The 16737-nt window shown below is 42.6% G+C and overlaps 1 protein-coding gene across 6 annotated transcripts in view; it reads right to left on the reverse strand.

The window, feature by feature from the left end:
• GAS2L3 (growth arrest specific 2 like 3) overlaps window positions 1-16737 on the reverse strand; it is a 106204-nt gene that overhangs the window by 19911 nt on the left and 69556 nt on the right. For 5 of the 6 annotated variants that reach the window (XR_014804235.1, XR_014804238.1, XR_014804234.1 and 2 more), the window contains one exon: window positions 5981-6126. The exons of the other annotated variant lie outside the window; for it this stretch is intronic. The gene's annotated coding sequence lies outside the window, so the exon portion shown is untranslated. The remainder of the gene's footprint in view (window positions 1-5980; window positions 6127-16737) is intronic. 6 annotated transcript variants of the gene reach the window in all.

Raw genomic sequence — 16737 nt, forward strand, 5'->3', positions numbered from 1 at the left:
GAACAGATTCTCTTGGGGAGCAGAGAGGTGCGAAGGAGAATAGAGCAAGGTCAAAACTCCCCCCGTGTGAGGACAGGCTCAGGGTTCTTGGAGGGGCTGATGCTCTAGATTTGCTCATGTGGAGAACGAGACTCTCTTTCTCACACGGGGCCCTCCAAGACTCGCATCTTTATTCCAAAAAAGCCGAAGACCTTCTTCAGCTCAGGAATTTGTATAGTTAACAAAATGATTTATTGAGCATAACTGAACCTACTCTGTCAGGAGAACTATTAATAACTGTGGCAAAAACTCACTGTCCACACACTGCAAAGGGTGTACCATGTGTTCCAATGAGTCTCCAGCCTTGCTCCTATGGATGTGGTGAGTGAGAGGATTTTCTCAGGGCAGCTTTTGCCAAATCCTCATCTATGTGTCCTGCATTGCCCTTGTCACCACAGACACCTGATTAAAGACTCTTAGCCTTTTCTCTAGAACTCGCTCAAATTACAGCCCTCATTGTAGCCACTGATTACAGAGGAGGCATCAGTCCCTCCAACCTGCCCTGCAAGATGCCATCCATAGCTGTGTGACAGCAGAGCTTTCTCTCTCCTACCCACGTGCTCTGGTCCTGCTTCTCTCTGCAGAACTACTCTCCCTCAGCTCTAGCAATGGTGTTGTAAGTGTTTTGTCAGCTGGACGGGCATTTGAAAATCTTTTTGGCCCGATTGCTCTAGAAATGGATCACCCACCAGAAAGAAACAGGGCAGCCACAACACTTCCTATGAAGCTCTGTTAACATCCCCAGAGGTCAGGTGGTTACTCTTTAATCCATGCCCAACATTAGGCTGGCTCCCCCAGGTGTTCTGCTTGCTCTGGGGTGTAGTTATCATAACTAGACCCAAAGCCATACAACCTGGACATAAGGAAAGACAGTTGGAGACATCTGGCAGTTTGCCTAAAGCTTCTTAAACTCAGCTAAGTATGTTTCAGAAGTATGCTGGAGCTGGCTCATATGGGCTCACAAGGACAGACTGATAAATTTTCAGGAAAATTTTACAAGTCAATTGTTGAACTCTTGGTAGCTTGAAATTGGCCTGATGGGAATATTTACACCAACAAAACTGGCAAACACTAAACCAGAGAGGCTTTATTACATAGACATGATTGGAGATTGATTCCAACCTCCAGCCTCTCTCCCCTTCCCTGAGGTCAGGGAGGTAGGACTGAAAATTCCAACCTTCCAACCATAGGGGCCTCATTAACATAAAACAAGGATTTTATGTTGCTCTCATCACTTAAAAAATTCTAAGAGTTTTAGGAACTCTGTGCCAGAAATGAGAACAAAGATCAAATATATATTTCTTATTATAAATCATAATCATGGAGTTCCTGTCATGGCTCAGTGGAAACGAATCCGACTAGTAACCATGAGGACATAGGTTCAATCCCTGGCCTTGCTCAGTGGGTTTAGGATCCAGCGTTGCTGTGAGCTATGGTGTAGGTCACAGATGCGGCTCAGATCTGGCATTGCCATGGCTATGGTGTAGGCTGGCAGCTACGGCTCTGATTCGACCCCTAGTATGGGAACCTCCATATGTCATAGGTGCAGCCCTAAAAAAAAGCAAAAAATAAAATAAAAAATAAATAAATCACAATCATGTACATAGTACAGCCCACAAAAGGGAGGTGGGCAGCAAGACAGGCTTGCCTCCTTCCTTTCAGGACACATCCTAAACATTACACTTGACATGTGTTTACATCCCATTGGCCAGAACTTGACCCTATGGCCAACCCAACTGCAAGGGAAGATGGGAATTTTTTTTTACTTCAGCCAGCCACATGCCTAGCTAAAACCCAGGATTTCTTTTAATGTGGAAGAAATGAATAATAGATATTGGGATGAAGTGAGTAGTCTCTGCCACAGCACGTGAACATTAGTGGCAGTCACTGAATATTACCCATCGCTATCTTCTCATCAAGAGCATCCAGGTTATTCTGCATCGCTGTGCCTATAATTATATGGAAAGTTAGAAGCCAAAATATGCCTTTAGCTAAAGATTTTTATAACTATTGTCTAAAGTCCTCTGTTTAAAATCCAAACACCCCTTAGAAAGAGCAACGACTAAAAGGGAGAAGTGACCGATGTGTCAGTGTTGATTCCTCATGTGAGGACAAGGCACCATGGACAGCAGGGAAGGCAGTGAGACATTTCCATCAGTGTGACTAGAGTCATAGATGCGGGGCAGGCTTGGTCCTGGTGTGTACGTGTAGAGAGCACTGGACTGGGGGCGGAGGAGCCATGAGGGTACCGGGAGGGACAGGACAGTAGGTACTTGACATTGGAAGGGTAGATGCTAATTACAAACTTCTTCTAATTCCTTCTTTTGCAAAAAGCTAGTCCTGATTTTTTGTTGTTGTTTGGTCTTTTTAGGGCCACATCCAAGGTACATGGAAGTTCCCAGGCTAGGGGTTGAATCAGAGCTGTAGCCGATGGCCTGTGCCACAGCATCACCAGATACAAGCCACATCTGCGACCTACACCTCAGCTCACAGCAACAGCAGATCCTTAATCCACTGAACAAGACCAGCGATCAAACCTGCATCCACATGGATGCTAGTCAGATACTTTCCACTGAGCCATGACAGGAACTCCTGGTCCTGAATTTTTAAATGAATTTTAAATGAAACAAAATCATAGTTTTTCCTGTAAAATGAAGCCTTCCCTCTTCTCCTATTCTAAGACATTTTCTAGGTGTCTTTCGTGACTAACCCCTTATCAGCCTCTACTGGATCTTTTACTACAGAGAGGGTAAACCATGTGCTATCTTGTGAATCTGAGTTGTAAGCCCCTTTATGCCTCCGTTTTCCAAGATATAAATGGAGGTAAGAAAAGTATCAATCTTATAAAGTTGTGAGGATTAAATGTGTTAAAACACACAAAGCACTTGAAGCAGACCCTGGTACATAGCAGGCACCACATACATTTTGTTATTATTATACTAAACCCTGGCCCACATCACACAGTGCTATAATTTTCTAAAGCAGGATTTTTATCTTTTACCAAAAGAGTGTCAAAATGACAGGTGTGGTCATCTTAATACTTTCCCCCAGGAGTTTTGAAGGTTGTTCTCGTAGAAGTAATTACCAATATGACACCAATGCATTAAGTATGACTCCCAAAGTTCCTGGGGTTACCTTTGTCCATTTTAAGTCCTGTAGCATTCTACTATGCCATTATATAAAGAAAAAAACTCATTCTTTTGTTCACTCAATAAACACTATGCTGGTATTAAAGATATACTGAGGAACAAGGCATGCTCCTTCCTCAAGAACCTCACAGTTTATATAATCTACCTGTCTGTCTGCCTGCCTGTCTGTCTATCATTCCTATTTCTCTATCATCTATCAACAGTATAACAGAGAGGAAGGGTCCATTAAACAGAAAACTCCCTGTTGTAAATGACTGAAACTGGTTTAAAGGACAGGGAGAATTTATCAGCTCACTCATTCATTTATTCAACATAAAATTGCTGAACCATCTACAGGTAAACTTTGCAGACATGTCAGAGCTGGGTCCTATGTTCAGGACTCTCTCTCCTCTGAAAGGCTCTTTTCACATGGGTCAAAGATGGTCACCGGGTTTCTCTGCTGGCTTAGAAACCTCAGCTGAAATCAGGAGCCTCTTTCTCAACAGCCCTGGCAGAAGTGCAGAACTGGTTCTCAGTGGGCTGGGGAAGTTACGTGCCCATGCCTGAGCTACTCGTGGGACTCCGAACTGGGACTAAGTTCAAGGACCCACTCCATGGTGGAACTGGAGGTAGGATCAGTCCCACCCAAACTCTGTGGATGAAAAGCGGAAGGTGTGACTTCCTCAATGAGAAGTGGAAGGGAGATTGGACACTGGGAAGGCAGAAACAAAAGACACACACAGCTGTGGGTCAGCTCTTTATCCTAGAGGATGAGATGGAGGAGAGGCTTTCAAGGAAAATCTCATGGAAGAGTTGACGTGTGAACAAGTTTTGAAGGGCATGTGGAATTCGGCTGCAAAATAAAGGGAAGAACGTGTATCAAGACCTACAGATGTGAGACCGTGTGGCTCATTTGCAGAAATGTGTAGGATTAGGATATGATTTCAGGAGAAAACAGTCCGTGAGGCAGAGAAGACGGGCAAGCATGAAGCCAGCATGAAGGTGACTGTGTGCCCACATGAAGATGATTGGGGCACATGTCTTCATACTTATGGAGATTTTTCCATGCTATTTCACTGACATAAAAGAAGTTAACACAAAAGAAAACGGAAGACAAAAACGGTAATGTATCTTTGTATATTCATTGCCTGGGACATGGGCCCCAATAAATGTTTATAGATCTAAAGTTGAAATGTCTTTTGAGTTAACCGAGATCATTTCTCCACCAGGCCTGCATAGCACAGTGCCTGGTACATTTTAAGTGCTCAATAAGTGGTAGCTAGTATGTCTTTGTGGTCATTAAATCAATTTTTGTGATGATTTATACTTATCTTTCGTCATCCTCAGACTTCAGGTAATTTGCTGTTACTTAATTCTCAGAAAATTTGGAGCAAGACTTTGAGATATATTTAACCCAGAAGTATTATTTTGCAGACTCATACCCAAACCAGCAACAATAACAACAACAAAATTACCCTAACACTGCTATCTGGTGACTTGGAAAAAAGAAATAGAAGTCAACTTTTGGAGTTCCTGTCGTGGCACAGCAGAAATGAATCCGACTAGGAACCATGAGGTTTCAGGTTCCATCCCTGGCCTCACTCACTCTGTAACTCACTCAGGTTACAGATCTGGCATTGCCGTGAGCTGTGGTATAGGTCACAGATGTGGCTCAGATCAAGCATTGCTGCGGCTGTGGCGTAGGCTGGTGGCTACATCTCTGATTATACCCCTAGCCTGGGAACTTCCATATGCCATGGGTGCAGTCCTGAAAAGACAAAAAAGGACAAAAAAAAAGAAGTCAAATTTGGATTTGGAAATTTAGATAAAAAGGACCCACAAAACCACATAGATAGTGGGTCTTGAATATTGGTAAGGATTAGTTCTCATCTGAGTAAAACAAGGTCAGTTCACCCTTTGATGAATTTCTCAGTTAATTTCATGTCTTTGCTGGCCAGTCTTCTCACTTTCCCAGAGCCCCTAAGAACATATAAAATAACAGATGATCATGCCAACTACTCCTCTTGGGATGATTATTTTTAGTACATACATATAGTAACCACGAGGTTATAAAACTAGACTTTAACAGGAATCCATTAAAAAAATTTGAAAGAGTAATGGCACATGCAGATGGGAATTCCATCCGTAGCCAGAATCCCATCTGCTTGTGACTTCCCCGATGTGTTCAGGGGTTGGGAGAGCAGAGAATCCTCTGGGCCTATTTCCCCTAGAGGTCTCGGCGGGAAGTTCCTGGTTTCTCTCTTGCCTTCCCCAGGATCTCCGTTTGGGGCTTGTCTCTCTCAGTTATTGTGGAACTTTTTTTTTTTTTTTTTTTTTTTTTTTTTTGGTCTTTTCAGGGCCACGACCACGGCATATGGAGGTTCCCAAGCTAGGGGTCAAATCGGAGCTGCAGCTGCTGGCCTACACCACAGCCACAACACCACCAGATTAAACTTAACCCACTGAGGGAGACCAGGGATCAAATCCACGTCTTCATGGATAGTAGTTGGTTTCATTACTGCTGAGCCACCACGGGAATGCTTTTGAAGATTAATTTGAACAAAGACCTGAAGGAGATAAGGGAACAGTCATGCTAATAGCTTAGAGAAGGCTGTTCCAGAGACTGGAACAGCAAGTGCAGAGGCCCTGAGGAAGAATGTATCTGGTATGATAGAGGAACACCAGAAACCCATGGAGATTAAAGGCAAAGAGCAAAGCACATGAAAGTCCAAGAGGAATGAGTAGGGAGAAGTGGGATGTGGCAAACAAGGGGAAAAAAAAAAGCTTTTATAAATTAAAAGTACAAAACAGACCTTGTGAAAGAAGAAATATCCTCAGCACATTCCAGCAGCAAACAGGCTTCCGGCAAAGAATTTTCAAGACATTTGTTTCTCGAGAGTCAGGAAGAAAATTGGAGCATCAAACCGCTCCATTCCCTGAAGGTCGGTAAATGTAGTGGCTGGAAAGAGGAAAAAAGAGGAAAGGATCTATTTTTCTGAAATTATGCTTCTACCTACTGTCTTTACCAGTGAAAAGGGCAATTAATTTTTTCAATATGACAAGCACACAAGTTTCTACCTTTTCTTAGAGGGAAAGAAAATTAGTTCATAAAGGCATTAGCTCTATTTTAAAAATAAAATGAAAACCTTTCATTAAATTTAAATTAATGTATTTTTATTGATTTATTTGGGGTGGGTCTGGGCTCTGATTTTTTTTTTTCTTCTCAACAAGTCCTGTAGCTCCACACCCTTGGGTGGGGGGTAGGTTGGGTGGGGAGGAGAAGAGAAACAATAAACAATTCACCGTATGGGATTCAGCAGGTACCAAGTGCTGGAGAGAAAACCAGGGAGCCTTCACCTGTGTGGATGTGAGTTTGTTATTTTCTGTGGGTGTGGGAGAGAAGGTTCTGTGGTAAGGAGACATCTGAGCCGAGACGGGAAGGAAGGGAGTCAGCCATGCAAGTACCGGGGGAAGAGCGTTAAATGACAAGTTCAAAGGCCCTGGGGCAGGAAAGTACCTGTTGTGCCTGAGGCGCACAAAGGAAGCCTGGTGGTTGGAATAGATAGAACCTGCACACCGTTGAAGATGCCTTCCCAGAGGCTGAGGTGGGCCTGAAGGGAGGCAAAGGAGAGGAGTTGGGGCAGGGAGAGAAGGTGAGTGAGCCGAAGCGTGATGTGATGAGACTCACATTTTATCAGTATCCCCGGCTGCTGATTTGAGAGAACAGGCTGTCCAGAAACAAGACAAGAGTGGAAACAGGAAGCTGGGAGAAGAAGGCTCTTGTAATAACCCAGGTTAGCAATGACGCGACCTGGACCACGGTGGTCATGGTGGAGGTGGTAAGAGCTAATACTATTCTGGATCTGTTGGGAGCAGAGAGCCTACAGAGTCTGCAGGTGAACTGGATGTGGGGTGTGAGAGAGTAGAGAGGAATCAAGAAAGACACAATTTATTCAGTAAAACAACCTCTACTATGTGCCAGATGCCGTCCTGCACACAGCAAATGAAACAAACAGAATTTTCTGCCTTCCTGAAGGTTTCCTCTAGTGGGAAAGACTGACCATAAAAAAATATGAATATGAAGTATGTTGGGTATGTTGGATGGTGGAGAAGCGGGAAGAACAAAACCAAAACAAGGGTAGGGAATGTCAGGGACAGACAGGGGCTACAATTATAAAAGACGGTTTCAGGGAAGGCCTTGCTGAGAAGGTAAGACTGGAATAAAGACAGGAAGGAAGTGAAGGAGTGAATCATGTGGTTATCCTGGGGAACAGAATTTTCAGCAGAGGGAACAGCAGGTACAAACGCCCTGAGGTTTTAAACACATTGATCTTGTGATGCCAATTAGACATCAAAGTGGAGCTGTCAAGTGGATAGCCGGACACATATTGCTGAGAACCTTCTCAGAGGTTCTCTTGGCTTTGGGCCCACCCTCCTCCAAGTAAGGTGACCAACTGTCCTGGTTTTCCTGGGTCTGAGGGGTTTTCTAGGACACAGAACTTTCAGTGCTAAAACCAGGACAGTCCCCGGTAACAGATGTTCACCCTAATTCCAAATCATCCTGCATTTTGCTATCAGGGGGGTGCTTCTGAAACATAATCCTAGGAGTTTCTGCTGTGGTGCAGTGAATTAAAGGTCTGGAATTACCCCAGGTGTCGGTCACAGCCAGGGCTTGGATTTGATTCCTGGCCTGAGAACGTCCATATGCCATGGGTGTGCCCAACAATAAAATAAAATTTAAAAAATTTTAAAAATATAATCCTAAATAAATGGATCCCAAAAATCCTTCATTTATTCCTTCTAGCCTGAAGGATCAAAGTTCAGGCTCTATAGAACTCAGCACTACTGTGGGGCTCGCTGTATCCTGCTGAGGGCTGAAGCCAGGTGTGGTGAGTCCCAAAGCTTACATAATTTGAGGATACTCTTTAAGAAAAACAATATGAAATTACAAATACAGATTGAGGTATAAGAGTAAATATTTACTTATAAAGGACACATACAAACGAGCAATCCTGAAGCTGAAGAATCACAGGAAATGACCCTCTGATTCTACCCTTTCCACCCTCTGTGGAAACTGGAGGTTCCCTTGTCTGTCTCCTTCCCTAGACTGTGAGACCCTAGGGGCAGAGAACTCACCTGCCGTGCCTTTGCTTCCCAGGTGCCTGGTACTTAGAAGCAGCTCACTGGATGTTTGTTGGCTGACAAAAGGAATGGTCAGGCTAGTGGTGACAACACAGGTCTCTGAGTCAGATCCTGGTTTTAGCGACACCTGCCCCTGATCAGGTGTATCACCTGAAGATGAGGAACAAGGAACTTAGCCTCCCAGATACTAAAAGACAGTAGGTGAGCTGCCTGTGTGAAATGGCTAGGTAGGCTGCCCAGCCAGAATAGGTGAGCAAAAAGTATTTGCTTCTCCCCATTTCCTAACCTTGGGTTCTGTTTGCCTTCCATCAGTCACGGGCCCCCAGGGCTAGGATACAAGCCAGGAAATGGGGCTGCTATCTGTGAATACATGAACTTATTTAGCTCTGTTGTCTTACATTTCAGAGCGAAGATCAATGTTTCAGCTGAACTATTTTCCCTGCCGCTCACGAACTAATATTATTTAATTGATCTGTTCACCCTCGTATTTGTCTGCAGGTCAGCAGGTACATCCATAATGTGCCCTTGTGCACTTGAACTGAGTCCAGGGTCTGTAAATAAGGATGGCAGAGTGCTGCTTCTGCGATTTAAGCCAATCAATGTTATTGTTTCAAAGGAACCAGTTTCCTTCCTTGTAAACCCAAGTATATAATAAGTAAATAATTCAGCGTCCCTGAAATATTTATTAGAGGCAGGTAGCATTTTGCTCTCTGAGAAAAGCAAGTTGTCCAAGAATTGGATGCCATTGGGTACCAGCGCCTCCACCAATCCTAGCGACTCTGTGTCTGTGGCATTTGTCTTTTGCCCACGAAAACCTTGGGAGTTAGGAAGCGTGTCTCCATTTTAAAGATGAAGAAACACAAGAGGTATTAAATAAGTTTATGGAGCCGGTGAGTCTGAGAGACAGTATCCCCACCAGCCTCTTTTGGGCACACCTCTATCTACTCCCTGTGCCGGGGAAAATTACAGCCCACTTTATAAGTGTCAGTACTTACAAAGGACAACACTCCCCAGGATTTCTTTCCAGATGAGCCAGTCTGCCTCTCTGCACTGCCTGGAGAGAACCAAGTCTTTGGTATACCGTGCATCATGTCCAATTCCTTGTCCTTGGTTCAGTAGCCGGCATCCCACACCGGTCTGTGGTCTCTGAGATCAGGTCGTTTGTTTGAACCAATGAAGACCTTCAGATGACATCCCTGCGCATTTCTTTTCAAGGTCTGTGCTTTTGAGATGACCCAGCTCACCCTGGTGTTTGCTAAACATTATTCAGGTGGCTGTTACAGTCAGTCACTGATTTCCCCTAGATGGAAGTCACCTCTCGATGAGGATGAGGCGGATGGTTAAAGCTATGATTAATCTAGTACTTACTGCATGACAAGGACTGTGCTAACAGCTTTCCAAGATGTCATTTTATTCTTAGAAAAACCTTTTGATGTGGAGCTTAATGTCCTCATTTTTTACCTGAGATTTTTGAGGCCTAAGACATCGTAGGAAATAACTAGCTCTAGGCCACACAGGTAATATAAGTAGCTGGCACAGCCAGGAATCACATAGGTGTCTTGCCAATCATACAATAGTGGCCCTTAGCCACCATCATCCCTCCAGTGGGAGAAGAGTCAGTATTTGCCATGGACTAGCATAAACTCTTACCATATTCAGGAGATAACTTTATTTCTAAGCAAAGGGTATCTCCATCCATCTATCCATCCCTGCAGGCCCCCATCCATTCGCTCACTCACACAGACTGTTCTCTTTGCCTGGAATGTTGTTCTGGTCTCCCTGTAATTGGAGAGCTAACCCCTTTCCAACCCTTAGGTCTCATTTTTTTTTTTTTTTTTTTTTTGTCTTTTTAGGCCCACCCCCGGCAGTATATGGAGGTTCCCAAGCTAGGGGTCGAATCAGAGCTCCAGCTGCCAGCCTGCGCCACAGCCACAACAACACAGGATCCAAGCTATGTCTGCGACCTACACCACAGCTCATGGCAACACTGGATCCTTAACCCACTGAGCAAGGTCAGGGATTGAACCTGTGTCCTTGTGGATGCTAGTCAGGTTCATTTCCACTGAGCCACCAAGGGAATTCCAGGTCTCATTTTTAAGCTTCACCTCCTCCTGGAAGTCCTCCTAACCTGACATTATGCCCTATCTCTGTTCCCTCATGGTGTTCTTCCTTTTCTACTCAGGGGTAGATCCAGATTTTTCCGGGGCCTGAGCCACAAGGGACAGTCAAGGAGAATGACTTACAGGGAGATCAAGGGTAGAAACTCAAATTAAACAGGGAGACTTGACCTTAACTTTGTTTCCTCTTTGAGTTTTGTCTTTTCTGGATCCTCATTGTAGCATAATCACAGCCCTTTATAGCTTAGTGTTCCATCTAAGTGTTGGAGTTTTCTTTCTCTAAAGTACTGAACCATTTCAGCTCTAACCCCATGCCGAAACTTAGACATGTTTGCTTCTTACACATAGTAATAGGAATCACGTTTTACCAGTGTGGGAACTAGATCTGAGAGGTGTGACTTGATCTCTTTAAGATCACAAAAGCTAGTAAAAAGTAGAAAAGGAGTTCCCATTGTGGCCCAGTGGGTTAAGGACCTGACATAGCATCTGTGAGGATGTGGGTTTGATCTCTGGCCTCACTCATTGGGTTAAGGAACTAGCATTGCTGCAAGCTTTGGCCTAGGTCTCAGTTGCAGATGCAGCTTTAATCTGGTGCTGCTGTGGCTGTGACTGTGGTGTAGGCAGGCAGCTGCAGCTCCAAACTGACCCCTAGACTGGGAACTTCCATATGCCACAGGTGCGGCCATAAAAAGAAGAAAAAGTAGAGCAAACCAGGTCATGATCACAAAGTAAATATCCTTTGTCCTATGCCATACTGAAGCTCCCAAGAACCAAGTCAGAAAACTAGGCTTCATGGCTTCAGCAATCCTATTAGAAATTTACACTTCTGGGTACAAATTAGTCTCGCTAGATTGACAGTCAATATTTCCGAGAGTGGTTATTTCCAAAGGGCCTGTATCAGAGCTACCAAGCATCACTCCCTTTCATTTACTTCACTTTATTGTACTTAGGGACCTGCCTCTCTGTTGAGACTGGTGAATAGAGGATGCCCTGAAATCTTATGATGTAGATTCAGATGTGACCATTTCTCTTGTTAACACTTCAGCTCAAACCTTCTCCCGAGAAACTTTGCTTATACATCCTCCGACATTTCTAGAGCTAATTCTAGACTCTTGGTCCTCAGAAGCACTTAAAGGAAAGCAATAAGTTGATCGTCAGAAGTCCCTTTGTGATTCTTTGATGGGCGCCGGGGCACTGGATCAGCTTCCTCCAAATTCTGCTCCTTTGCCAATCAGGTGAAACAGACCTGAATCACTTCTCATTTTTGCTTTTCTGTGGCACAGGCTGCTTATCAGCAGAATAAGTTGACCTGAAATTACATGTGGAACTCCTGTCCTTCACCTCCCTGGACAGGAGGGAGGGACATACTTCTTGGGAGTAAAAGGGTATTTGCAGTAACAAATCATATTTTTCTACATCTCTCCCAGTCTCCTATCCCACCTTGTTTCCCCCAGTTATTTCTGGAAAGCCTGGAGCAGGGCCTCATGGGTTCACCAGCACAGGATCCTGGGTATCTTTCTCCTAACCACCATTTCATCTCAACTGTTTTTGTTTTTATTTGTTTGTTTTTACTAAAATATAGTTGCTTTACAGTGTTGTGACAATTTCTGCTATACAGCATAGTGACCCAGTCATATATATATATATATATATATATATATATATATATATATATATATACATTCCTTTTCTTATATTACATTTCATCCTGGTCTATCCCAAGAGATTGTATATAGTTCCCTGTGCTACATAGTAGGATCTCATTGCTTACCCATTCTAAATGTAATAGTTTACATCTATGAACCCCAAACTCCCTGTCCATTCCACTCCCTCCCCTTTCCCCTTGGCAATCACAAGTCTGTTCTCTATGTCTGTGAATCTGCTTCTGTTTTGTGTAGATACGTTCATTTGTGCCATACTTTAGATGCCACATGTAAGTGATATCATATGGTATTTGTCTTTCTCTTTCTGACTTACTCTACTTAGTATGAGAATCTCTAGTTGCATCCATATTGCTGAAAATGCCATTATTTTGTTCTTTTTCATGGCTGAGTAGGATTTCATTGTATATATGTACCACTTTTCATTAATCCATTCATCTGTTGTTGGACATTTAGGTTGTTCCCAAATCTTGGATATTGTGAATAGTACTGCAATGAACATAAAGCTTCATGTATCTTTTTGTTTTGTTTTGTATTTTTAGGGCTACACCCATGGCATATGGAGGTTCCCAGGCTAGGGGCTGAATCGAGCTGTAGCTGCCAGTCTATGCCACGGTCATAGCAACATGGGGTCCGAACCATATCTACAATCTACACCATGGTTTCATGGCAACATCAGATCCTTAACCCACTGAGCAAGGCCAGGGATCAAACTCGAGTCCTCATGGATACTAGTTGGGTTCGTTAACCACTGAGCCACAATGGGAAGTCCCTTTGTATCTTTTAAAATATTTTATCAGACTATACTACAAAGCTACAGCAATCAAAACAGTATGGTACTGGCACAAAAGCAAAAATATAGATCAATAGAACAGGATAGAAAGCCCATAAGTAAACCCAAGCCCCTATAGTCAACTAATCTATGACAAAGGAGGCAAAAACATATGGTGGACGATCTCTTCAATAAGTGGTGCTGGGAAAACTGGACAGTTACATGTAAAAGAATGAAATTAGAACATTCTCTATATTTGACAAAGTCCAACATCCATTCATGATAAAAACTCTTACCAAAGTGGGTATAGAGGTAACACACCTCATATAATAAAAGCCATTTATGACATATCCACAGCAAATATATTACTCAATGGAGAAAAGCTGAAAGCCTTCCAACTAAAAATGGAAACAGGACAAGGATGCCCGCTCTCCCCACTGTTATTCAACATAGTACTGGAATTCCTAGCCACAGCAATCAGGCAAACAAAAGAAATAAAAGGCATCCAAATAGGAAGAGAAGAGGTAAAACTGTCACTGTATGCAGACGACATGACACTATATATAGAAAGCCCTAAGGAATCAACCCAAAAACTACTTGAACTGATCAACAAATTCAGCAAAGTAGCAGGATATAAGACTAACATTCAGAAATCAGTCACATTTCTGTATACTAACAATGAAATATTAGAAATACAAAAACATAATACCTTTTAAAACTGCACCCCCCAAAAATAAAACACCTGGGAATACACCTGACCAAGGAGGTAAAACACTTACATGCAAAGAACTATAAAACATTAATCAAGGCAATTAAAGAAGATGTAAAGAAATGGAAAGATATTTCACGCTCTTGGGATGGAAAAATTAATATTCTAAAAATGGCGATACTACCCAAAGCAATCTACAGATTCAACGTGATCCCTATCAAATTACCCATGACAGTTTTCACAGAACTAGAACAAACAATCCAAACATTTATATGGAACCACAAAGGACCCAGAATTGCCAAAGCAATCCTGAGAAACAAAAACCAAGCAGGAGGCATAACTCTCCCAGACTTCAGGTAATATTACAAAGCCACAGTCATCAAGACAGTGTGGTACTGGTATCAAGACAGACATATAGATCAATGGAATAGAATAGAGAACCCAGAAATAAACTCAGACACCTATGGTCAATTAATCTTTGACAAAGGAGGCAAGAACATGAAATGGGAAAAAGACAGTCTTTTCAGCAAGTATTGCTGGGAAACCTGGACAGCTGCATACCAAGCAATGAAACTAGAAGACACCCTCACACCATGCACAAAAACTCAAAATGGCTGAAAGACTTAAATATAAGACAAGACACCATCAAACTCCTGGAAGAGAACATAGGCAGAACATTCTCTGACATCAACCTCATGAATATTTTCTCAGGTCAGTCTCACAAAGCAACAGAAATAAGGGCAAAAATAAACCAATGGGACCTCATAAAACTGATAAGCTTTTGCACAGCAAAGGAAACCAAAAAGAAAACAAAAAGACAACTTACAGAATGGGAGAAAATAGTTTCAAATGATGCAACTAACAAGGGCTTAATCTCTAAAATATACAAACAACTTATATAACTCAACAGCAAAAAAAGCCAACAACCCAATTGATAAGTGGGCAAAAGATCTGAATAGACCATTCTCCAAGGAAGATATACACACGGCCAACAAGCACATGAAAAAATGCTCAACATCACTGATTATTAGAGAAATTCAAATCAAAACTACCATGAGATACCACCTCACACCAGTCAGAATGGCCATCATTAATAAGTCCACAAATAACAAATGCTGGAGAGGATGTGGAGAAAAGGGAACCCTCCTGCACTGTTGGTGGGAATGTAAGCTGGTACAACCACTATGGAAAACAGTATGGAGGTAGTATACATAGAACTACCATATGATGCAGCAACAGTATGGAGGTAGTATACATAGAACTACCATATGATGCAGCAACCCCAATCTTGGGCATATATCCAGACAAAACTTTCCTTGAAAAAGACACATGCACCCGCATGTTCATTGCAGCACTATTCACAATAGTCAAGACATGGAAACAACATAAATGTCCATTGACAGATGATTGGATTAAGAAGATTATTGGATTAAGAAGATACATATACACAAAAGAATACTACTCAGCCATAAAAAAGAACAAAATAATGCCATTTGCAGCAACATGGATGGAACTAGAGACTCTCATACTGAGTGAAGTAAGTCAGAAAGAAAAAAACAAATACCATATGATATCACTTATATCTAGAATCTAATATATGGTACAAATGAACCTTTCCACAGAAAAGAAAATCATGGACTTGGAGAAGAGACTTGTGGTTGCCAAGGAGGAGGGGGAGGGAGTGGGATGGATTGAGAGCTTGGGGTGAATAGATGCAAACTATTGCCTTTGGAATGGATTAGCAATGAGATCCTACTGTGTATCACTGAGAACTATGTCTAGTCACTTATGATGGAGCGTGATAATGTGAGAAAAAAGAATGTATACATGTATGTGTAACTGGACCACCATGCTGTACAGTAGAAAAAAAAAATAATGTATTGGGGAAATAAAAAAAATAAAAACATTTAAAAAAGAACATTCTCTAATACCATACACAAAAATAAACCCAAAATGAACAGACAAGGTCTAAAGTTAGCAGAAGGAAAGAAATCATAAAGATCAGAGCAGAAATCAATGAAACAGAAACGAAGAAAACCATAGAAAAGATCAATGAAACTAAAAGCTGGTTCTTTGAAAAGATCAGCAAAAACTGATAAACCCTTAGCCAGACTTATCAAAAAAAAAAGAGAGGGGACTCAAATCAATAAAATTAGAAATGAAAAAGGAGAAGTTACAATGGACATCAAGGAAATACCAAGGATCATGAGACTACTATATGCAACTATATGCCAATAAAATGGAAAACCCAGAAGAAATGGACAAATTCTTTAAAAAGTATGACCTTCCAAGACTAAACCAAGATGAAATAGAAAAGATGAATGGACTAATCACAAGTAATGAAATTGAAACTGTGATTTAAAAACTTTCAACAAACAAAAGTCCAGGACCAGAGGGCGTTTCACAGGTGAATTCTATCAAACATTTAGAGACAAGCTAACACCTCTCCTTCTGAAACTATTTCAAAAAATTTCAGAGGAAGGAACACTCCCAAAAATAAACTCAAAATGGATTAAAACCTAAACATGAGGGTCAGCCCCATTGTTGAAGTTTCTGCCCAGGTCAAACCACATGCAGCAGGCACAAGGCAGTACTCCCACCGGTGCCCAGTAGAGGGCACTTCCCCCAGCACACCACTGCTTGCCTTCACTTCTAGAGACTCTGAGGCCAATGGAGCTGTTCCCAGGCCCCTCCCTGTGGCTAACACAGCTGCCACCATCCTTCATGGTCTTGGCATTGACCCTTAAGTCTCACTGTGACACCACAGATGTTCTGCTAGAAGGAGGAAACACTCTGTGCCTTTTGGACCCACCCCAAAGTATGGCCTAAGGCAGGGCTGACTTGTGTTCCAGACACTCAAAGAGCAGCTCTTGGGTTTTTATGATAGTGCCTCCTCTAGGACGCTGGCAGGAGCACTGGGAGGTGGCCTGAGCTGTAGTCAAACCACTCCTGCCTCAGTCCATTGGGATGCTGTTCTTGGGCTGAATTTGTGTGCCTACCTCTTAGTCCTGAGCACCAGTCCTTTCTAGGAGGATCTAATGGCCCCTCAAGCAAAGAGGATCCTACCAGACCCACCTGCCCGTCTTTTCCCGGAGCAAGTGGATCCAAGAAGGGAAAGGGGGTATGCTCTATCACCTGCCTCCAGCCTTGGGATTACCAGCACTCAACT

This window comes from Sus scrofa, chromosome 5 (assembly GCF_054392235.1).
Source record: "Sus scrofa isolate SSC_HxYL_T2T_F1_AM1 chromosome 5, Sscrofa_HxYL_maternal_Yorkshire_Landrace_v2.0, whole genome shotgun sequence".
Taxonomy (NCBI): domain Eukaryota; kingdom Metazoa; phylum Chordata; class Mammalia; order Artiodactyla; family Suidae; genus Sus; species Sus scrofa.